The sequence below is a fragment of the Cherax quadricarinatus genome, chromosome 51 (genome assembly GCF_038502225.1).
Source record: "Cherax quadricarinatus isolate ZL_2023a chromosome 51, ASM3850222v1, whole genome shotgun sequence".
Taxonomy (NCBI): domain Eukaryota; kingdom Metazoa; phylum Arthropoda; class Malacostraca; order Decapoda; family Parastacidae; genus Cherax; species Cherax quadricarinatus.
In genome coordinates, this window is record NC_091342.1 from 15,348,007 (window position 1) to 15,363,464 (window position 15,458).

At 44.8% G+C, this 15,458-nt stretch overlaps 1 protein-coding gene across 1 annotated transcript in view; it reads left to right on the forward strand.

The window, feature by feature from the left end:
- The first annotated feature begins 15,193 nt into the window (after nucleotides 1–15,193).
- Nucleotides 15,194–15,458, forward strand: part of LOC128694638 (uncharacterized) — an 86,928-nt gene continuing 86,663 nt past the window's right edge. The window contains exon 1 of the mRNA XM_070095891.1: nucleotides 15,194–15,273. The gene's annotated coding sequence lies outside the window, so the exon portion shown is untranslated. The remainder of the gene's footprint in view (nucleotides 15,274–15,458) is intronic.

The window sequence follows — 15,458 nt, forward strand, 5'->3', positions numbered from 1 at the left end:
ATATATATATATATATATATATATATATATATATATATATATATATATATATATATATATATAGGTAAAACTGGTCAATTAGCAAGAACTCATTTAAAATTAAATCCTTTTAATTTTCTCTTATACGTTTCAAGATATATTTTTTCCATTTATGTTAATGTAAAAATTAATAATTTTGTACCAAAAGAACCTTAGAAAACTTACCTAACCCTATTGTAACAAGCTCAATTTAATTTAGCATAATCCAACTAAATATACTTTAGATAAGTTTACAATAATTTGCTAATAAACAAAAACAATGAAATATATTTTTTCGTTAGGTTCAGAATGATTTTTGCGAAATTATTGCATACACAAATATTCGCTTGCAATATTCGGCAAGAAGAGCGTTGCTATTTAAGTGAAAATTGCAAGTTTTACTTATTTGGCAGGACATATTAATAAAATTCACGAAATAAGTAATTTTGAATCATTAACACAACTGCGGCTGGCCAGGACTCGATCCTGCGTCCCCATGCCCAGCCCTGGATATTATGGATGTTATTCTCATCAAGTATAATGAAATATTAATATAAAGAAAACATTAAGAAAATCAAGAAAAATATTTTCCATCCCTGCTCACCTCAAGGAGATAATACCTGACGCACCAGATCACCACTGGTGGAGTATTACTTGATGCACCAGATCACCACTGGCGGAGTATTACTTGATGCACCAGATCACCACTGGTGGAGTAATACTTGATGCACCAGATCACCACTGGTGGAGTATTACTTGATGCACCAGATCACCACTGGTGGAGTAATACTTGATGCACCAGATCACCACTGGTGGAGTATTACTTGATGCACCAGATCACCACTGGTGGAGTAATACTTGATGCACCAGATCACCACTGGTGGAGTAATACTTGATGCACCAGATCACCACTGGTGGAGTAATACTTGATGCACCAGATCACCACTGGTGGAGTAATACTTGATGCACCAGATCACCACTGGTGGAGTAATACTTGATGCACCAGATCACCACTGGTGGAGTATTACTTGATGCACCAGATCACCACTGGTGGAGTATTACTTGATGCACCAGATCACCACTGGTGGAGTATTACTTGATGCACCAGATCACCACTGGTGGAGTAATACTTGATGCACCAGATCACCACTGGTGGAGTAATACTTGATGCACCAGATCACCACTGGTGGAGTATTACTTGATGCACCAGATCACCACTGGTGGAGTAATACTTGATGCACCAGATCACCACTGGTGGAGTATTACTTGATGCACCAGATCACCACTGGTGGAGTAACTTGATGCACCAGATCACCACTGGTGGAGTATTACTTGATGCACCAGATCACCACTGGTGGAGTATTACTTGATGCACCAGATCACCACTGGTGGAGTATTACTTGATGCACCAGATCACCACTGGTGGAGTATTACTTGATGCACCAGATCACCACTGGTGGAGTATTACTTGATGCACCAGATCACCACTGGTGGAGTATTACTTGATGCACCAGATCACCACTGGTGGAGTAATACTTGATGCACCAGATCACCACTGGTGGAGTATTACTTGATGCACCAGATCACCACTGGTGGAGTAATACTTGATGCACCAGATCACCACTGGTGGAGTATTACTTGATGCACCAGATCACCACTGGTGGAGTATTACTTGATGCACCAGATCACCACTGGTGGAGTATTACTTGATGCACCAGATCACCACTGGTGGAGTATTACTTGATGCACCAGATCACCACTGGTGGAGTATTACTTGATGCACCAGATCACCACTGGTGGAGTAATACTTGATGCACCAGATCACCACTGGTGGAGTATTACTTGATGCACCAGATCACCACTGGTGGAGTATTACTTGATGCACCAGATCACCACTGGTGGAGTATTACTTGATGCACCAGATCACCACTGGTGGAGTATTACTTGATGCACCAGATCACCACTGGTGGAGTATTACTTGATGCACCAGATCACCACTGGTGGAGTATTACTTGATGCACCAGATCACCACTGGTGGAGTAATACTTGATGCACCAGATCACCACTGGTGGAGTATTACTTGATGCACCAGATCACCACTGGTGGAGTAATACTTGATGCACCAGATCACCACTGGTGGAGTATTACTTGATGCACCAGATCACCACTGGTGGAGTAATACTTGATGCACCAGATCACCACTGGTGGAGTATTACTTGATGCACCAGATCACCACTGGTGGAGTAATACTTGATGCACCAGATCACCACTGGTGGAGTAATACTTGATGCACCAGATCACCACTGGTGGAGTATTACTTGATGCACCAGATCACCACTGATGGAGTAATACTTGATGCACCAGATCACCACTGGTGGAGTAATACTTGATGCACCAGATCACCACTGGTGGAGTATTACTTGATGCACCAGATCACCACTGGTGGAGTATTACTTGATGCACCAGATCACCACTGGTGGAGTATTACTTGATGCACCAGATCACCACTGGTGGAGTAATACTTGATGCACCAGATCACCACTGGTGGAGTAATACTTGATGCACCAGATCACCACTGGTGGAGTATTACTTGATGCACCAGATCACCACTGGTGGAGTAATACTTGATGCACCAGATCACCACTGGTGGAGTATTACTTGATGCACCAGATCACCACTGGTGGAGTAATACTTGATGCACCAGATCACCACTGGTGGAGTATTACTTGATGCACCAGATCACCACTGGTGGAGTATTACTTGATGCACCAGATCACCACTGGTGGAGTATTACTTGATGCACCAGATCACCACTGGTGGAGTATTACTTGATGCACCAGATCACCACTGGTGGAGTATTACTTGATGCACCAGATCACCGCTGGTGGAGTAATACTTGATGCACCAGATCACCACTGGTGGAGTATTACTTGATGCACCAGATCACCACTGGTGGAGTAATACTTGATGCACCAGATCACCACTGGTGGAGTATTACTTGATGCACCAGATCACCACTGGTGGAGTATTACTTGATGCACCAGATCACCACTGGTGGAGTATTACTTGATGCACCAGATCACCACTGGTGGAGTAATACTTGATGCACCAGATCACCACTGGTGGAGTATTACTTGATGCACCAGATCACCACTGGTGGAGTAATACTTGATGCACCAGATCACCACTGGTGGAGTATTACTTGATGCACCAGATCACCACTGGTGGAGTATTACTTGATGCACCAGATCACCACTGGTGGAGTATTACTTGATGCACCAGATCACCACTGGTGGAGTATTACTTGATGCACCAGATCACCACTGGTGGAGTAATACTTGATGCACCAGATCACCACTGGTGGAGTATTACTTGATGCACCAGATCACCACTGGTGGAGTAATACTTGATGCACCAGATCACCACTGGTGGAGTATTACTTGATGCACCAGATCACCACTGGTGGAGTAATACTTGATGCACCAGATCACCACTGGTGGAGTATTACTTGATGCACCAGATCACCACTGGTGGAGTATTACTTGATGCACCAGATCACCACTGGTGGAGTATTACTTGATGCACCAGATCACCACTGGTGGAGTATTACTTGATGCACCAGATCACCACTGGTGGAGTATTACTTGATGCACCAGATCACCACTGGTGGAGTATTACTTGATGCACCAGGGCACCACTGGTGAAGTATTACCTGACGCACCTGGACACCACTGGTGGAGTATTACCTGACGCACCAGGACACCACTGGTGAAGTATTACTTGATGCACCAGATCACCACTGGTGAAGTATTACCTGACGCACCAGGACACCACTGGTGAAATATTACTTGATGCATCAGGACACCACTGGTGAAGTATTACTTGATGCACCAGATCACCACTGGTGAAGTATTACTTGATGCACCAGATCACCACTGGTGAAGTATTACCTGACGCACCAGGACACCACTGGTGAAGTATTACTTGATGCATCAGGACACCACTGGTGAAGTATTACTTGATGCACCAGATCACCACTGGTGAAGTATTACTTGATGCACCAGATCACCACTGGTGAAGTATTACCTGATGCACCAGGACACCACTGGTGAAGTATTACCTGACGCACCAGGACACCACTGGTGAAGTATTACTTGATGCATCAGGACACCACTGGTGAAGTATTACTTGATGCACCAGGTCACCACTGGTGAAGTATTACCTGATGCACCAGGACACCACTGGTGAAGTATTACCTGATGCACCAGGACACCACTGGTGAAGTATTACCTGACGCACCAGGACACCACTGGTGAAGTATTACCTGATGCACCAGGACACCACTGGTGAAGTATTACCTGACGCACCAGGACACCACTGGTGGAGTATTACTTGATACACCAGGACACCACTGGTGTAGTATTACCTGACGCACCAGGACACCACTGGTGAAGTATTACTTGATGCACCAGGACACCACTGGTGAAGTATTACCTGACGCACCAGGACACCACTGGTGAAGTATTACTTGATGCACCAGGACACCACTGGTGAAGTATTACCTGACGCACCAGGACACCACTGGTGAAGTATTACTTGATGCACCAGGACACCACTGGTGAAGTATTACCTGACGCACCAGGACACCACTGGTGAAGTATTACTTGATGCACCAGGGCACCACTGGTGAAGTATTACCTGACGCACCAGGACACCACTGGTGAAGTATTACTTGATGCACCAGGGCACCACTGGTGAAGTATTACCTGACGCACCAGGACACTACTGGAGAAACAGTAAAATTTAAACAGCCTTACGGGACCTGGTATGTACTAGACCGTCAATACTTGACCTGGTATGTGCTAGATACCCTCATAATGAACGACTCTCAATGAACAAAGAAGAATGAACGGGGAGTCGGCCCCTGGTCCTGACAGGTGGCAGGTCCAGTGGTGTACCACTGAGCTACCAGGCTTACAAAGTTAAAGGTCCATCCTGAGGAAGTTAAAGGTCGATCTTAAGGGAATTAAAGGTCCATCTTGAGAAAGTTAAAGGTCCATCCTGAGGAAGTTAAAGGTCCATCTTAAGGGAATTAAACGTTCATCTTGAGAAAGTTAAAGGTCCGTCCTGAAGAAGTTAAAGGTCCATCTTGAGAAAGTTAAAGGTTTGTCCTGAGGAAGTTAAAGGTCGATCTTAAGGGAATTAAAGGTCCATCCTGAGGAAGTTAAAGGTCCATCTTAAGGGAATTAAAGGTCCATCTTGAGAAAGTTAAAGGTTTGTCCTGAGGAAGTTAAAGGTCGATCTTAAGGGAATTAAAGGTCCATCCTGAGGAAGTTAAAGGTCCATCTTAAGGGAATTAAAGGTCCATCTTGAGAAAGTTAAAGGTCCATCTTGAGGGAACTAAAGGTCCATCTTGAGAGAGTTAAAGGTCCATCTTGAGGGAACTAAAGGTCCATCTTGAGAGAGTTAAAGGTCCATCTTGAGGGAATTAAAGGTCCATCTTGTGGGAATTAAAGGTCCATCTTGAGAGAGTTAACGGTCCATCTTGAGAGAGTTAAAGGTCCATCTTGAGAGAGTTAACGGTCCATCTTGAGAGAGTTAAAGGTCCATCTTGAGAGAGTTAACGGTCCATCTTGAGAGAGTTAAAGGTCCATCTTGTGGGAATTAAAGGTCCATCTTGTGAGAATTAAAGGTTCTTCTTGAGAGAGTTAAAGGTCCATCTTGAGAGAGTTAAAGGTCCATCTTGAGGGAATTAAAGGTCCATCTTGAGAGAGTTAAAGGTCCATCTTGAGGGAATTAAAGGTCCATCTTGAGGGAATTAAAGGTCCATCTTGAGGGAATTAAAGGTCCATCTTGAGAGAGTTAAAGGTCCATCTTGAGGGAATTAAAGTCCATCTTGAGAGAGTTAAAGGTCCATCTTGAAGGAATTAAAGGCCCATCTTGAGAGAGTTAAAGTATCATGTGGGGTTCGAACACGTGGATAGGGTAAAGAAATACTCACGTATAATTATAACGGTAAGTATTGGTAGGCGCCAAACAGCCGGTGACCTGCCTCCTTGCTCTCTCTCGTAAGACTGACTAACCCCAGTACCCATATGTGAGGGGGTGTTTGAAATACTGCTGTGGTCAGCAGCAACATGACAGTCAGTGATTCACGCAGAGACGGTTGGTAGTGAGTCATCTACTGGTACACTGGTTACTGGTAACTGGTTACTAGGAACTGGTACTACTACTGAGTCATCTACTGGTACACTGGTTACTGGTAACTGGTTACTAGGAACTGGTACTACTACTGAGTCATCTACTGGTACACTGGTTACTGGTAACTGGTTACTAGGAACTGGTACTACTACTGAGTCATCTACTGGTACACTGGTTACTGGTAACTGGTTACTAGGAACTGGTACTACTACTGAGTCATCTACTGGTACACTGGTTACTGGTAACTGGTTACTAGGAACTGGTACTACTACTGAGTCATCTACTGGTACACTGGTTACTGGTAACTGGTTACTAGGAACTGGTACTACTACTGAGAAAAGGTCCATCTTGAGAGAGTTAAAGGTCCATCTTGAGAGAGTTAACGGCCCATCTTGAGATAGTTAAAGGTCCATCTTGTGGGAATTAAAGGTCCATCTTGTGGGAATTAAAGGTCCTTCTTGAGAGGGTTAAAGGTCCATCTTGAGAGAGTTAAAGGTCCATCTTGAGGGAATTAAAGGTCCATCTTTAGGGAATTAAAGGTCCATCTTGAGAGAGTTAAAGGTCCATCTTGAGGGAATTAAAGGTCCATCTTGTGGGAATTAAAGGTCCATCTTGAGAGAGTTAAAGGTCCATCTTGAGAGAGTTAAAGGTCCATCTTGAGGGAATTAAAGGTCCATCTTGAGAGAGTTAACGGTCCATCTTGAGAGAGTTAAAGGTCCATCTTGTGGGAATTAAAGGTCCATCTTGTGGGAATTAAAGGTCCATCTTGAGAGAGTTAAAGGTCCATCTTGAGAGAGTTAAAGGTCCATCTTGTGGGAATTAAAGGTCCATCTTATGGGAATTAAAGGTCCTTCTTGAGAGAGTTAAAGGTCCATCTTGAGGGAATTAAAGGTCCATCTTGAGAGAATTAAAGGTCCATCTTGAGGGAATTAAAGGTCCATCTTGAGGGAATTAAAGGTCCATCTTGAGAGAGTTAAAGGTCCATCTTGAGAGAGTTAAAGGTCCATCTTGAGAGAGTTAAAGGTCAATCTTGAGGGAATTAAAGGTCCATCTTGAGAGAGTTAAAGGTCCATCTTGAGAGAGTTAAAGGTCCATCTTGAGAGAGTTAAAGGTCAATCTTGAGGGAATTAAAGGTCCATCTTGAGGGAATTAAAGGTCCATCTTGAGAGAGTTAAAGGTCCATCTTGAGAGAGTTAAAGGTCAATCTTGAGGGAATTAAAGGTCCATCTTGAGGGAATTAAAGGTCCATCTTGCGGGAATTAAAGGTCCATCTTGAGGGAATTAAAGGTCCATCTTGCGGGAATTAAAGGTCCATCTTGAGGGAATTATAGGTCCATCTTGAGTGAATTAAAGGTCCATCTTGAGGGAATTAAAGGTCCATCTTGAGGGAATTATAGGTCCATCTTGAGGGAATTATAGGTCCATCTTGAGGGAATTAAAGGTCCATCTTGAGGGAATTATAGGTCCATCTTGCGGGAATTAAAGGTCCATCTTGAGGGAATTAAAGGTCCATCTTGAGGGAATTATAGGTCCATCTTGCGGGAATTAAAGGTCCATCTTGAGGGAATTATAGGTCCATCTTGAGGGAATTAAAGGTCCATCTTGAGGGAATTAAAGGTCCATCTTGAGGGAATTATAGGTCCATCTTGAGGGAATTATAGGTCCATCTTGAGGGAATTATAGGTCCATCTTGAGGGAATTATAGGTCCATCTTGAGGGAATTATAGGTCCATCTTGAGGGAATTATAGGTCCATCTTATGATAGAAAAAGTTTGGAGAAAACTTTTTCCATTGTGGAGATCAGATGTTCTTGATAAATACTTTCTCAACTTCTTACGACGGCATCCTTGATGACTTGTGTGCCAGCCAGCTAGTGTACAAGTGTGCCAGCCAGCTAGTGTACAAGTGTGCCAGCCAGCTAGTGTACAAGTGTGCCAGCCAGCTAGTGTACAAGTGTGCCAGCCAGCTAGTGTACAAGTGTGCCAGCCAGCTAGTGTACAAGTGTGCCAGCCAGCTAGTGTACAAGTGTGCCAGCCAGCTAGTGTACAAGTGTGCCAGCCAGCTAGTGTACAAGTGTGCCAGCCAGCTAGTGTACAAGTGTGCCAGCCAGCTAGTGTACAAGTGTGCCAGCCAGCTAGTGTACAAGTGTGCCAGCCAGCTAGTGTACAAGTGTGCCAGCCAGCTAGTGTACAAGTGTGCCAGCCAGCTAGTGTACAAGTGTGCCAGCCAGCTAGTGTACAAGTGTGCCAGCCAGCTAGTGTACAAGTGTGCCAGCCAGCTAGTGTACAAGTGTGCCAGCCAGCTAGTGTACGAGTGTGCCAGCCAGCTAGTGTACAAGTGTGCCAGCCAGCTAGTGTACAAGTGTGCCAGCCAGCTAGTGTACAAGTGTGCCAGCCAGCTAGTGTACAAGTGTGCCAGCCAGCTAGTGTACAAGTGTGCCAGCCAGCTAGTGTACAAGTGTGCCAGCCAGCTAGTGTACAAGTGTGCCAGCCAGCTAGTGTACAAGTGTGCCAGCCAGCTAGTGTACAAGTGTGCCAGCCAGCTAGTGTACAAGTGTGCCAGCCAGCTAGTGTACAAGTGTGCCAGCCAGCTAGTGTACAAGTGTGCCAGCCAGCTAGTGTACAAGTGTGCCAGCCAGCTAGTGTACAAGTGTGCCAGCCAGCTAGTGTACAAGTGTGGCAGCTAGTGTACCAGCTAGTGTACTAGTGTGCCAGCCAGCTAATGTAAAAGTCTGTCACCTAATGTACTAGTGTGCCAGCTAATGTACAGGTGTGCTGGCTAGCCAGTGTACAAGTGTGCCAGCTAGTGTACAGGTGTGCTGGCTAGCCAGTGTACAAGTGTGCCAGCTAGTGTACAGGTGTGCTGGCTAGCCAGTGTACAAGTGTGCCAGCTAGTGTATAGGTGTGCTGGCTAGCCAGTGTACAAGTGTGCCAGCTAGTGTACAAGTGTGACAGCTAGTGTACTCGTATTCTGGAGGGCGAAGAGAGAGCTCACTGTTTTTTCATCCTTGACTCATACATGTTGATAACAGACGATAGTCCTGCATCTAGACAGAAGTAGCTGGTTCTTCTTGGTAGACAGACTCGGCGTGGACTTGCCAAGACCTCTGTCATGTGTATATTGCTTGCACTCTTGTAGACCACTAGGAAATTAGACTATCAGGCTGAAACCAAGCGTCACACGCATACTTATGCACACACATATATTCACACTTGAACACATGCAAACGTATACATAGATACAAGCATACATACGCAAAATATACATACCTACATGGTCACGAACACAAATATGCACACGCACATATTTTTTTTTATTTTTGCTACGCTAGAATTTTTACAACACGCTGTACTATTCCTCTTTTTGTGAATTAAGATACCAGGGATGCCTTATGTGAGACAGGGATACCTTTCTCGGATCTCGCATTATTATTTTTATCATTTCACACTGGAAGAAGATGGTTAAAAGCATTTGCACTTCTAGTGCCTCGGGGTAAAATGATAAATACTTTAAAGAAAATTTCCGATGCACAAATCTATTCTGTGCCGCCAGAGAAGCAAAGAATTTTAATAGGATCAAGAAATTCCGGAATCTTTTTGTCAGTTCCAGAGGGAACATCAGCTGCTCAAAGCAAGGCGGGGAAAACCAGGACTTCGTGAAGACCCATAAAAGACTCGGTGAAAGACGGGGAAAAACCAGGTCTTCGTGAAGACCCATGAAAGACTGTGATTGCAACAAAGCTGAAAGCTGATGTTTGCGTTCCTGAACAAATAAAAGCTGGAAGATTGTCTGAACGCTCCGGGAGAAGCAACTCAAGTGTTTCAAATTGACACTTCCACACTAGATACTCGTGGCAGTGTTAAGTGCTCCCGGATATAATAGCACATAACACCGACACTTCAGGTCAATACTGAAGGCAGCAAGTGTTACTGGCACCATACAGTGATGGCACTTAACACTGACACTTCAGGTCAATACTGAAGACAGCAACAGCATTACTGGCGCCATACAATGATGACACTTAACACTGACACTTCAGGTTAACAAATGTTACTGGCACCATACAATGATAGCACTTAACACTGACACTTCAGGTCAACAATGAAGACAGCAACAAGTGTTACTGGCACCATATAATGATGGCACTAAATACTAACACTTCAGATCAACACTCAAGTTCCATCATACAACAGTGGAACTCCATTTTTTCCCATTATGGAAGTATTTCACAATCTTGACCTCAGTTACAATGTTGTCATGAACCTTTCTTTCAACTACAATGGCTATACACTCATCGTAGATATATAGATTTTTCCACTGAAGTGACTAGTTTAATGAGCATCCCATATCCATCCTGTGGATGGTAGCGCAAGAGCATATGGATACACAAGATACCTAGGAACTAGGCCCCAGTATAGTTAACAGGAGTACACATAGATTTATATCTGCACGTACAAATAACCTGCACATAGGAGAGAGGAGCTTCCGAAGGCGTTTACGTCCGACTTGAACCATCTACAAAGTCACACTTTGTGACTTTGTAAATGGTCCAAGTGGGACCGAAACGTCGTCGTAAGCTCCTCTCTTCTATGTTCGGGTTATTTGTGTATTGTTCCAGTCACGGTATTGTGCCTCTTTTGTTATTTATATCAACAGTTTGCTTATCTGCTATATCTGTTATCTTATTTTCATTAAGAAGACATCTTGACATGTCACATAAGTTATTATACTGTCAATAAGTGGACAATTAAGCACATAGTGTAATAGCAGATTGTGGATAAAAATACATGAAATTCGACCTCGGCCAACATTCACGAACATAGTCAGATGCGGCAAAATGGATCATCAGTATGCAACACAAACTCCCAATACTTCCTGGGAGTTGTTGTTTGGTGAGCACAGTTGTTTACTGAGGCGACTGTCTCACCATTCTCATGTAATACCTCGTCTTGGGTAGCTAGTAGGTTAGTTACGACACCACCTTGCTTCACTACCTCCCGCCGGTATTAGTAACACATTCAGATGGACAACGCTTGATTTTCCTTTATTGTGGAGACGTTTCGCCCACCGGTGATTTTATCAATGTAATACCGAGAATAAATACTGGAGATGGTGGAAGACTTAAAAGAAGAAATTTGAGATGATCAGTCTTTCAGCCTTGACAGATGTTCAGTCTCTCGGCCTTAACAGGTGTTTATTCTCCACATTAAGAGTGTTGCACATATGTCTTGTTCATCCACATCGTCGGCTTTGTATACCATTAATATAATGACGCATTCAGAGTCCTTCACAAGTTTACAGTCGCTGGGTTCTTGTGAGTTGTAAGCATCAGCCTGGCTGGCACGGCTTGCCTGTGATGCTGGGTGCCACCCAACACAACTTTCAGCATGATGAATTAGACACTTGTCAGTTCTCTGAACCATTTATCCACAACTCTCAGAATGTTGCTCTTCCTTAGGATTTCCCTCCAGGGAGGTTCCTTGTTGCCAGGGAGAGAATTTTAATGCATAGAATTGAACCTGTCTTCCATTTTCTTGGACTGAACCTAATTGCCTCCCTTTCGCCCAGGCGCTGTATGATCCTCATGGGTTTAGCGCTACTGTAGTTATTTGATGATACGAGAAAAGACGGGATTACCGAGACCCGACCATCAACACCACTGCAGTAGCTTGTAATAACAGAAGCTACGTGAATTGAAGAAACGTTTCGCCAGCCAGTGGCTTCATCAGTCCACTACAAATAAGAACGGTGGAAAAAGAGGAGGAGTTTGAGGTAATCAGTCCCTCAGCCTGGAATCGGTTAAGGGACTAGGTTAAGGGACTGATTATCTCAAACTCTTCCTCTTTTTCTACCGTTCTTATTTGTACTGGAGTGATGAAGCCACTGGCTGGCGAAACGTTTCCTCAGTAAAAATTCTCAAATGGTGCACAAGTGTCTCATTCTTCAACTTGTCGGTTCTCTAATCCATTTATCATACATGAAGGACTGACCTTTATGTTTGCTTGGTCAGGATCTGGGGCAGGGGGAACATGTCCTCCCTCCCTCCCCTCCTTCCCTTCCCCTCCCTTCCTCCCCTCATTCAATCCCCCTCCCTCCCTTCCCTCCATCCCTTCCCCTCCCTCCCTCTGTTATGTCACCATCTGGTGAATAAGTTACCAGATGATAAAGGCAATTGTTGATAGACATTTGCTCTGGTTTATCTGTCTGTGAGTACTCACCAGTATGTGGTTGCAGGGGTCGCTTCACAACTCCTGGCCCCGCCTCTTCGCTGGTCGTTACTAGGTCCGCTTTCTCCAGGCTTTAAGAGCCTTGTCGTACCTGTTCTTCAAGCTATGTATTGATCTCACCTTTACCACTTCATTCTCCATATTGTTCCACTATCTGACAGCTCTGAAGCTGAAGAAATGCTTCCAGACATTTCTATGACTCTCCCTCAGTTTACAGCTTCCAGTTGTCTCCCCTTGTACAACCAGTGTCCCATCTCTGACACATTCTAGCCCTGTTCACACTGTGTGCGTGTGTGTGTGTGTGTGTGTGTGTGTGTGTGTGTGTGTGTGTGTGTGTGTGTGTGTGTGTGTGTGTGCTCACCTATTTGTACTCACCTATTTGTGGTTGCAGGGGTTGATTCATAGCTCCTGGCCCCGCCTCTTCACTGATTGCAACTGTGTGTGTGTTTGTGTGTGTGTGTGTGTGTGTGTGTGTGTGTGTGTGTGTGTGTGTGTGTGTGTGTGTGTGTGTGTGTGTGTGTGTGTGTGTGTGTGTATGTGTGTGTGTGTATGTGTGTACTCACCTAATTGTGGTTGCAGGGGTCGAGACTCAGCTCCTGTGTACTCACCTATTTGTACTCTTCACTGATTGCTACTAGGTCCTCTCTCTCCCTGCTCCATGAGCTTTATCAAACCTCGTCTTAAAATTATGTATGGTTCCTGCCTCCACTACATCACTTTCTAGGCTATTCCACTGCCTGATAACTCTATGACTAAAGAAATATTTCCTAACATCCCTTTGATTCATCTGAGTCTTAACTTCCAATTGTGACCCCTTGTTTCTGTGTGTCATCTCTGGAACACCCTGTCTTTGTCCACCTTATCTATTCCGCGCAGTATTTTATATGTCGTTATCATGTCTCCCCTGACCCTCCTGTCCTCCAGTGTCGTCAGGCCGATTTCCCTTAACCTTTCTTCGTAGGAGAATTCCCTTGCCTCTGGGACTAGTCTTGTTGAAAACCTTTGCACTTTCTCTAATTTCTTGACGTTCTTGACCAGGTGTGGATTCCAAACTGGTGCTGCATACTCCAGTATGGGCCTGACGTAAATGGTGTACAGAGTCTTGAATGATTCCTTACCAAGGTATCGGAACGCTATCCTTAGGTTTGCCAGACGCCCGTACGCTGCAGCAGTTATTTGACTGATGTGCGCCTCAGAAGATGTGCTCGGTGTTATACTCACCCCCAGATCTTTTTCCTTGAGTGAGGTTTGCAGTCTTTGGCCACCTAGACTATACTGTGTCTGCGGTCTTCTCTGCCCTTCCCCAATCTTCATGACTTTGCATTTGGCAGGGTTAAATTCAAGGAACCAGTTGCTGGACCAGGCTTGTAGCTTGTCCAGGTCTCTTTGTAGTCCTGCCTGATCCTCGACCGATTTGATTCTCCTCATTAACTTCACATCATCTGCAAACAAGGACACTTCTGAGTCTATCCCTTCCGTTATGTCATTCACATATACCAAAAGCAGCACAGGTCCTAGGACTGACCCCTGTGGAACCCCGCTTGTCACAGGCGCCCACTCCGACACCTCGTCATGTTTCATGACTCGTTGTTGCCTCCCTGTCAGGTATTCTCTGATCCACTGCAGTGCCTTTCCTGTTATGTGTGCCTGATCCTCTAGCTTTTGCAGTAACCTCTTGTTAAGAACTGTCGAAGGCCTTCTTGCAGTCCAAGAAAATGCAGTCTATCCACTCCTCTCTCTCTTGTCTTACTTTTGTCACCTTGTCATAAAACTCCAGTAGGTTTGTGACACAGGATTTTCCTTCCCTGAAACCGTGCTGGTTGTTGATTATACACTTGTTTCTTTTCAGGTGCTCCACCACTCTCCTCCTGATGATCTTCTCCATGACTTTGCACACTATACACGTTAGTGACACAGGTCTGTAGTTAAATGCCTCATGTCTGTCTCCTTTTTTAAAAATTGGGACTACATTTGCCATCTTCCATACTTCAGGGAGTTGCCCAGTTTCAATGGATGTGTTGAAGATCTTTGTTAGTGGCACACAGCATCTCTGCTCCCTCTCTAAGGACCCATGGAGAGATGTTGTCTGGTCCCACCAGAGGTATCAAGTTCACATAGCAGCTTCTTCACCTCCTCCTTGGTTATGTGTACCTCATCCAGCACTTGTTGTTGTACCTCCCTGTTCTGATTACCTGGAGTCCTACCAGTTTCCACTGTAAATACTTCTTTAAATCTCGTGTTGAGCTCCTCACATACCTCTCGGTCGTTTCTTGTGAACTCTCCATAATCCTTCCTCAGTCTGATTACCTGGTCCTTGACTCTTGTTTTTCTCCTGATGTGGCTATATAACAGCTTCGGGTCAGACTTGACTTTCGATGCTATGTCATTTTCATATTGTCGTTGAGCCTCCCTTCTTATCTGTGCATATTCGTTTCTGGCTCTCTGGTAATCTCTTTATTTTCCTGTGTCCTTTGTCTTCTGTACCTTTTCCATTCTCTAGTACACCTAGTTTTTGCCTCCCTACACCTTTGGGTGAACCAAGGACTCGTTCTGGTCTTCCCATTATTTCTGTTTCCCTTGGGAAGAAACCTCTCCTCTGCCTTCTTGCATTTTGTCACATAGTGTGTGTGTGTGTGTGTGTGTGTGTGTGTGTGTGTGTGTGTGTGTGTGTGTGTGTGTGTGTGTGTGTGTGTGTGTGTGTGTATGGTGCGCGGGGGAAGCGGCGGTGGGAGGCAGACTGAGGCATCAGTATACTCTGGTGAGCGCTAGTGTATGGTCGTGGCTGAGTCACTGCCTCAACACTCCCACGTCCTCTCATCACCCACGCGTATGTGTTAACTAGGCAACACCCCCGTCCCTCCCTTCCCCACCCAGTTAATCCTAGCAAGACATTTCCCCTCCTAGTAAGGAATTACCCTACCAACAAACAACTACCACCATACTAACAAGCGACCCTCTTTTTCTAGCAAGCTACCCTGCCCACCCTCTATTAACAAGCAACCACTCCTAACA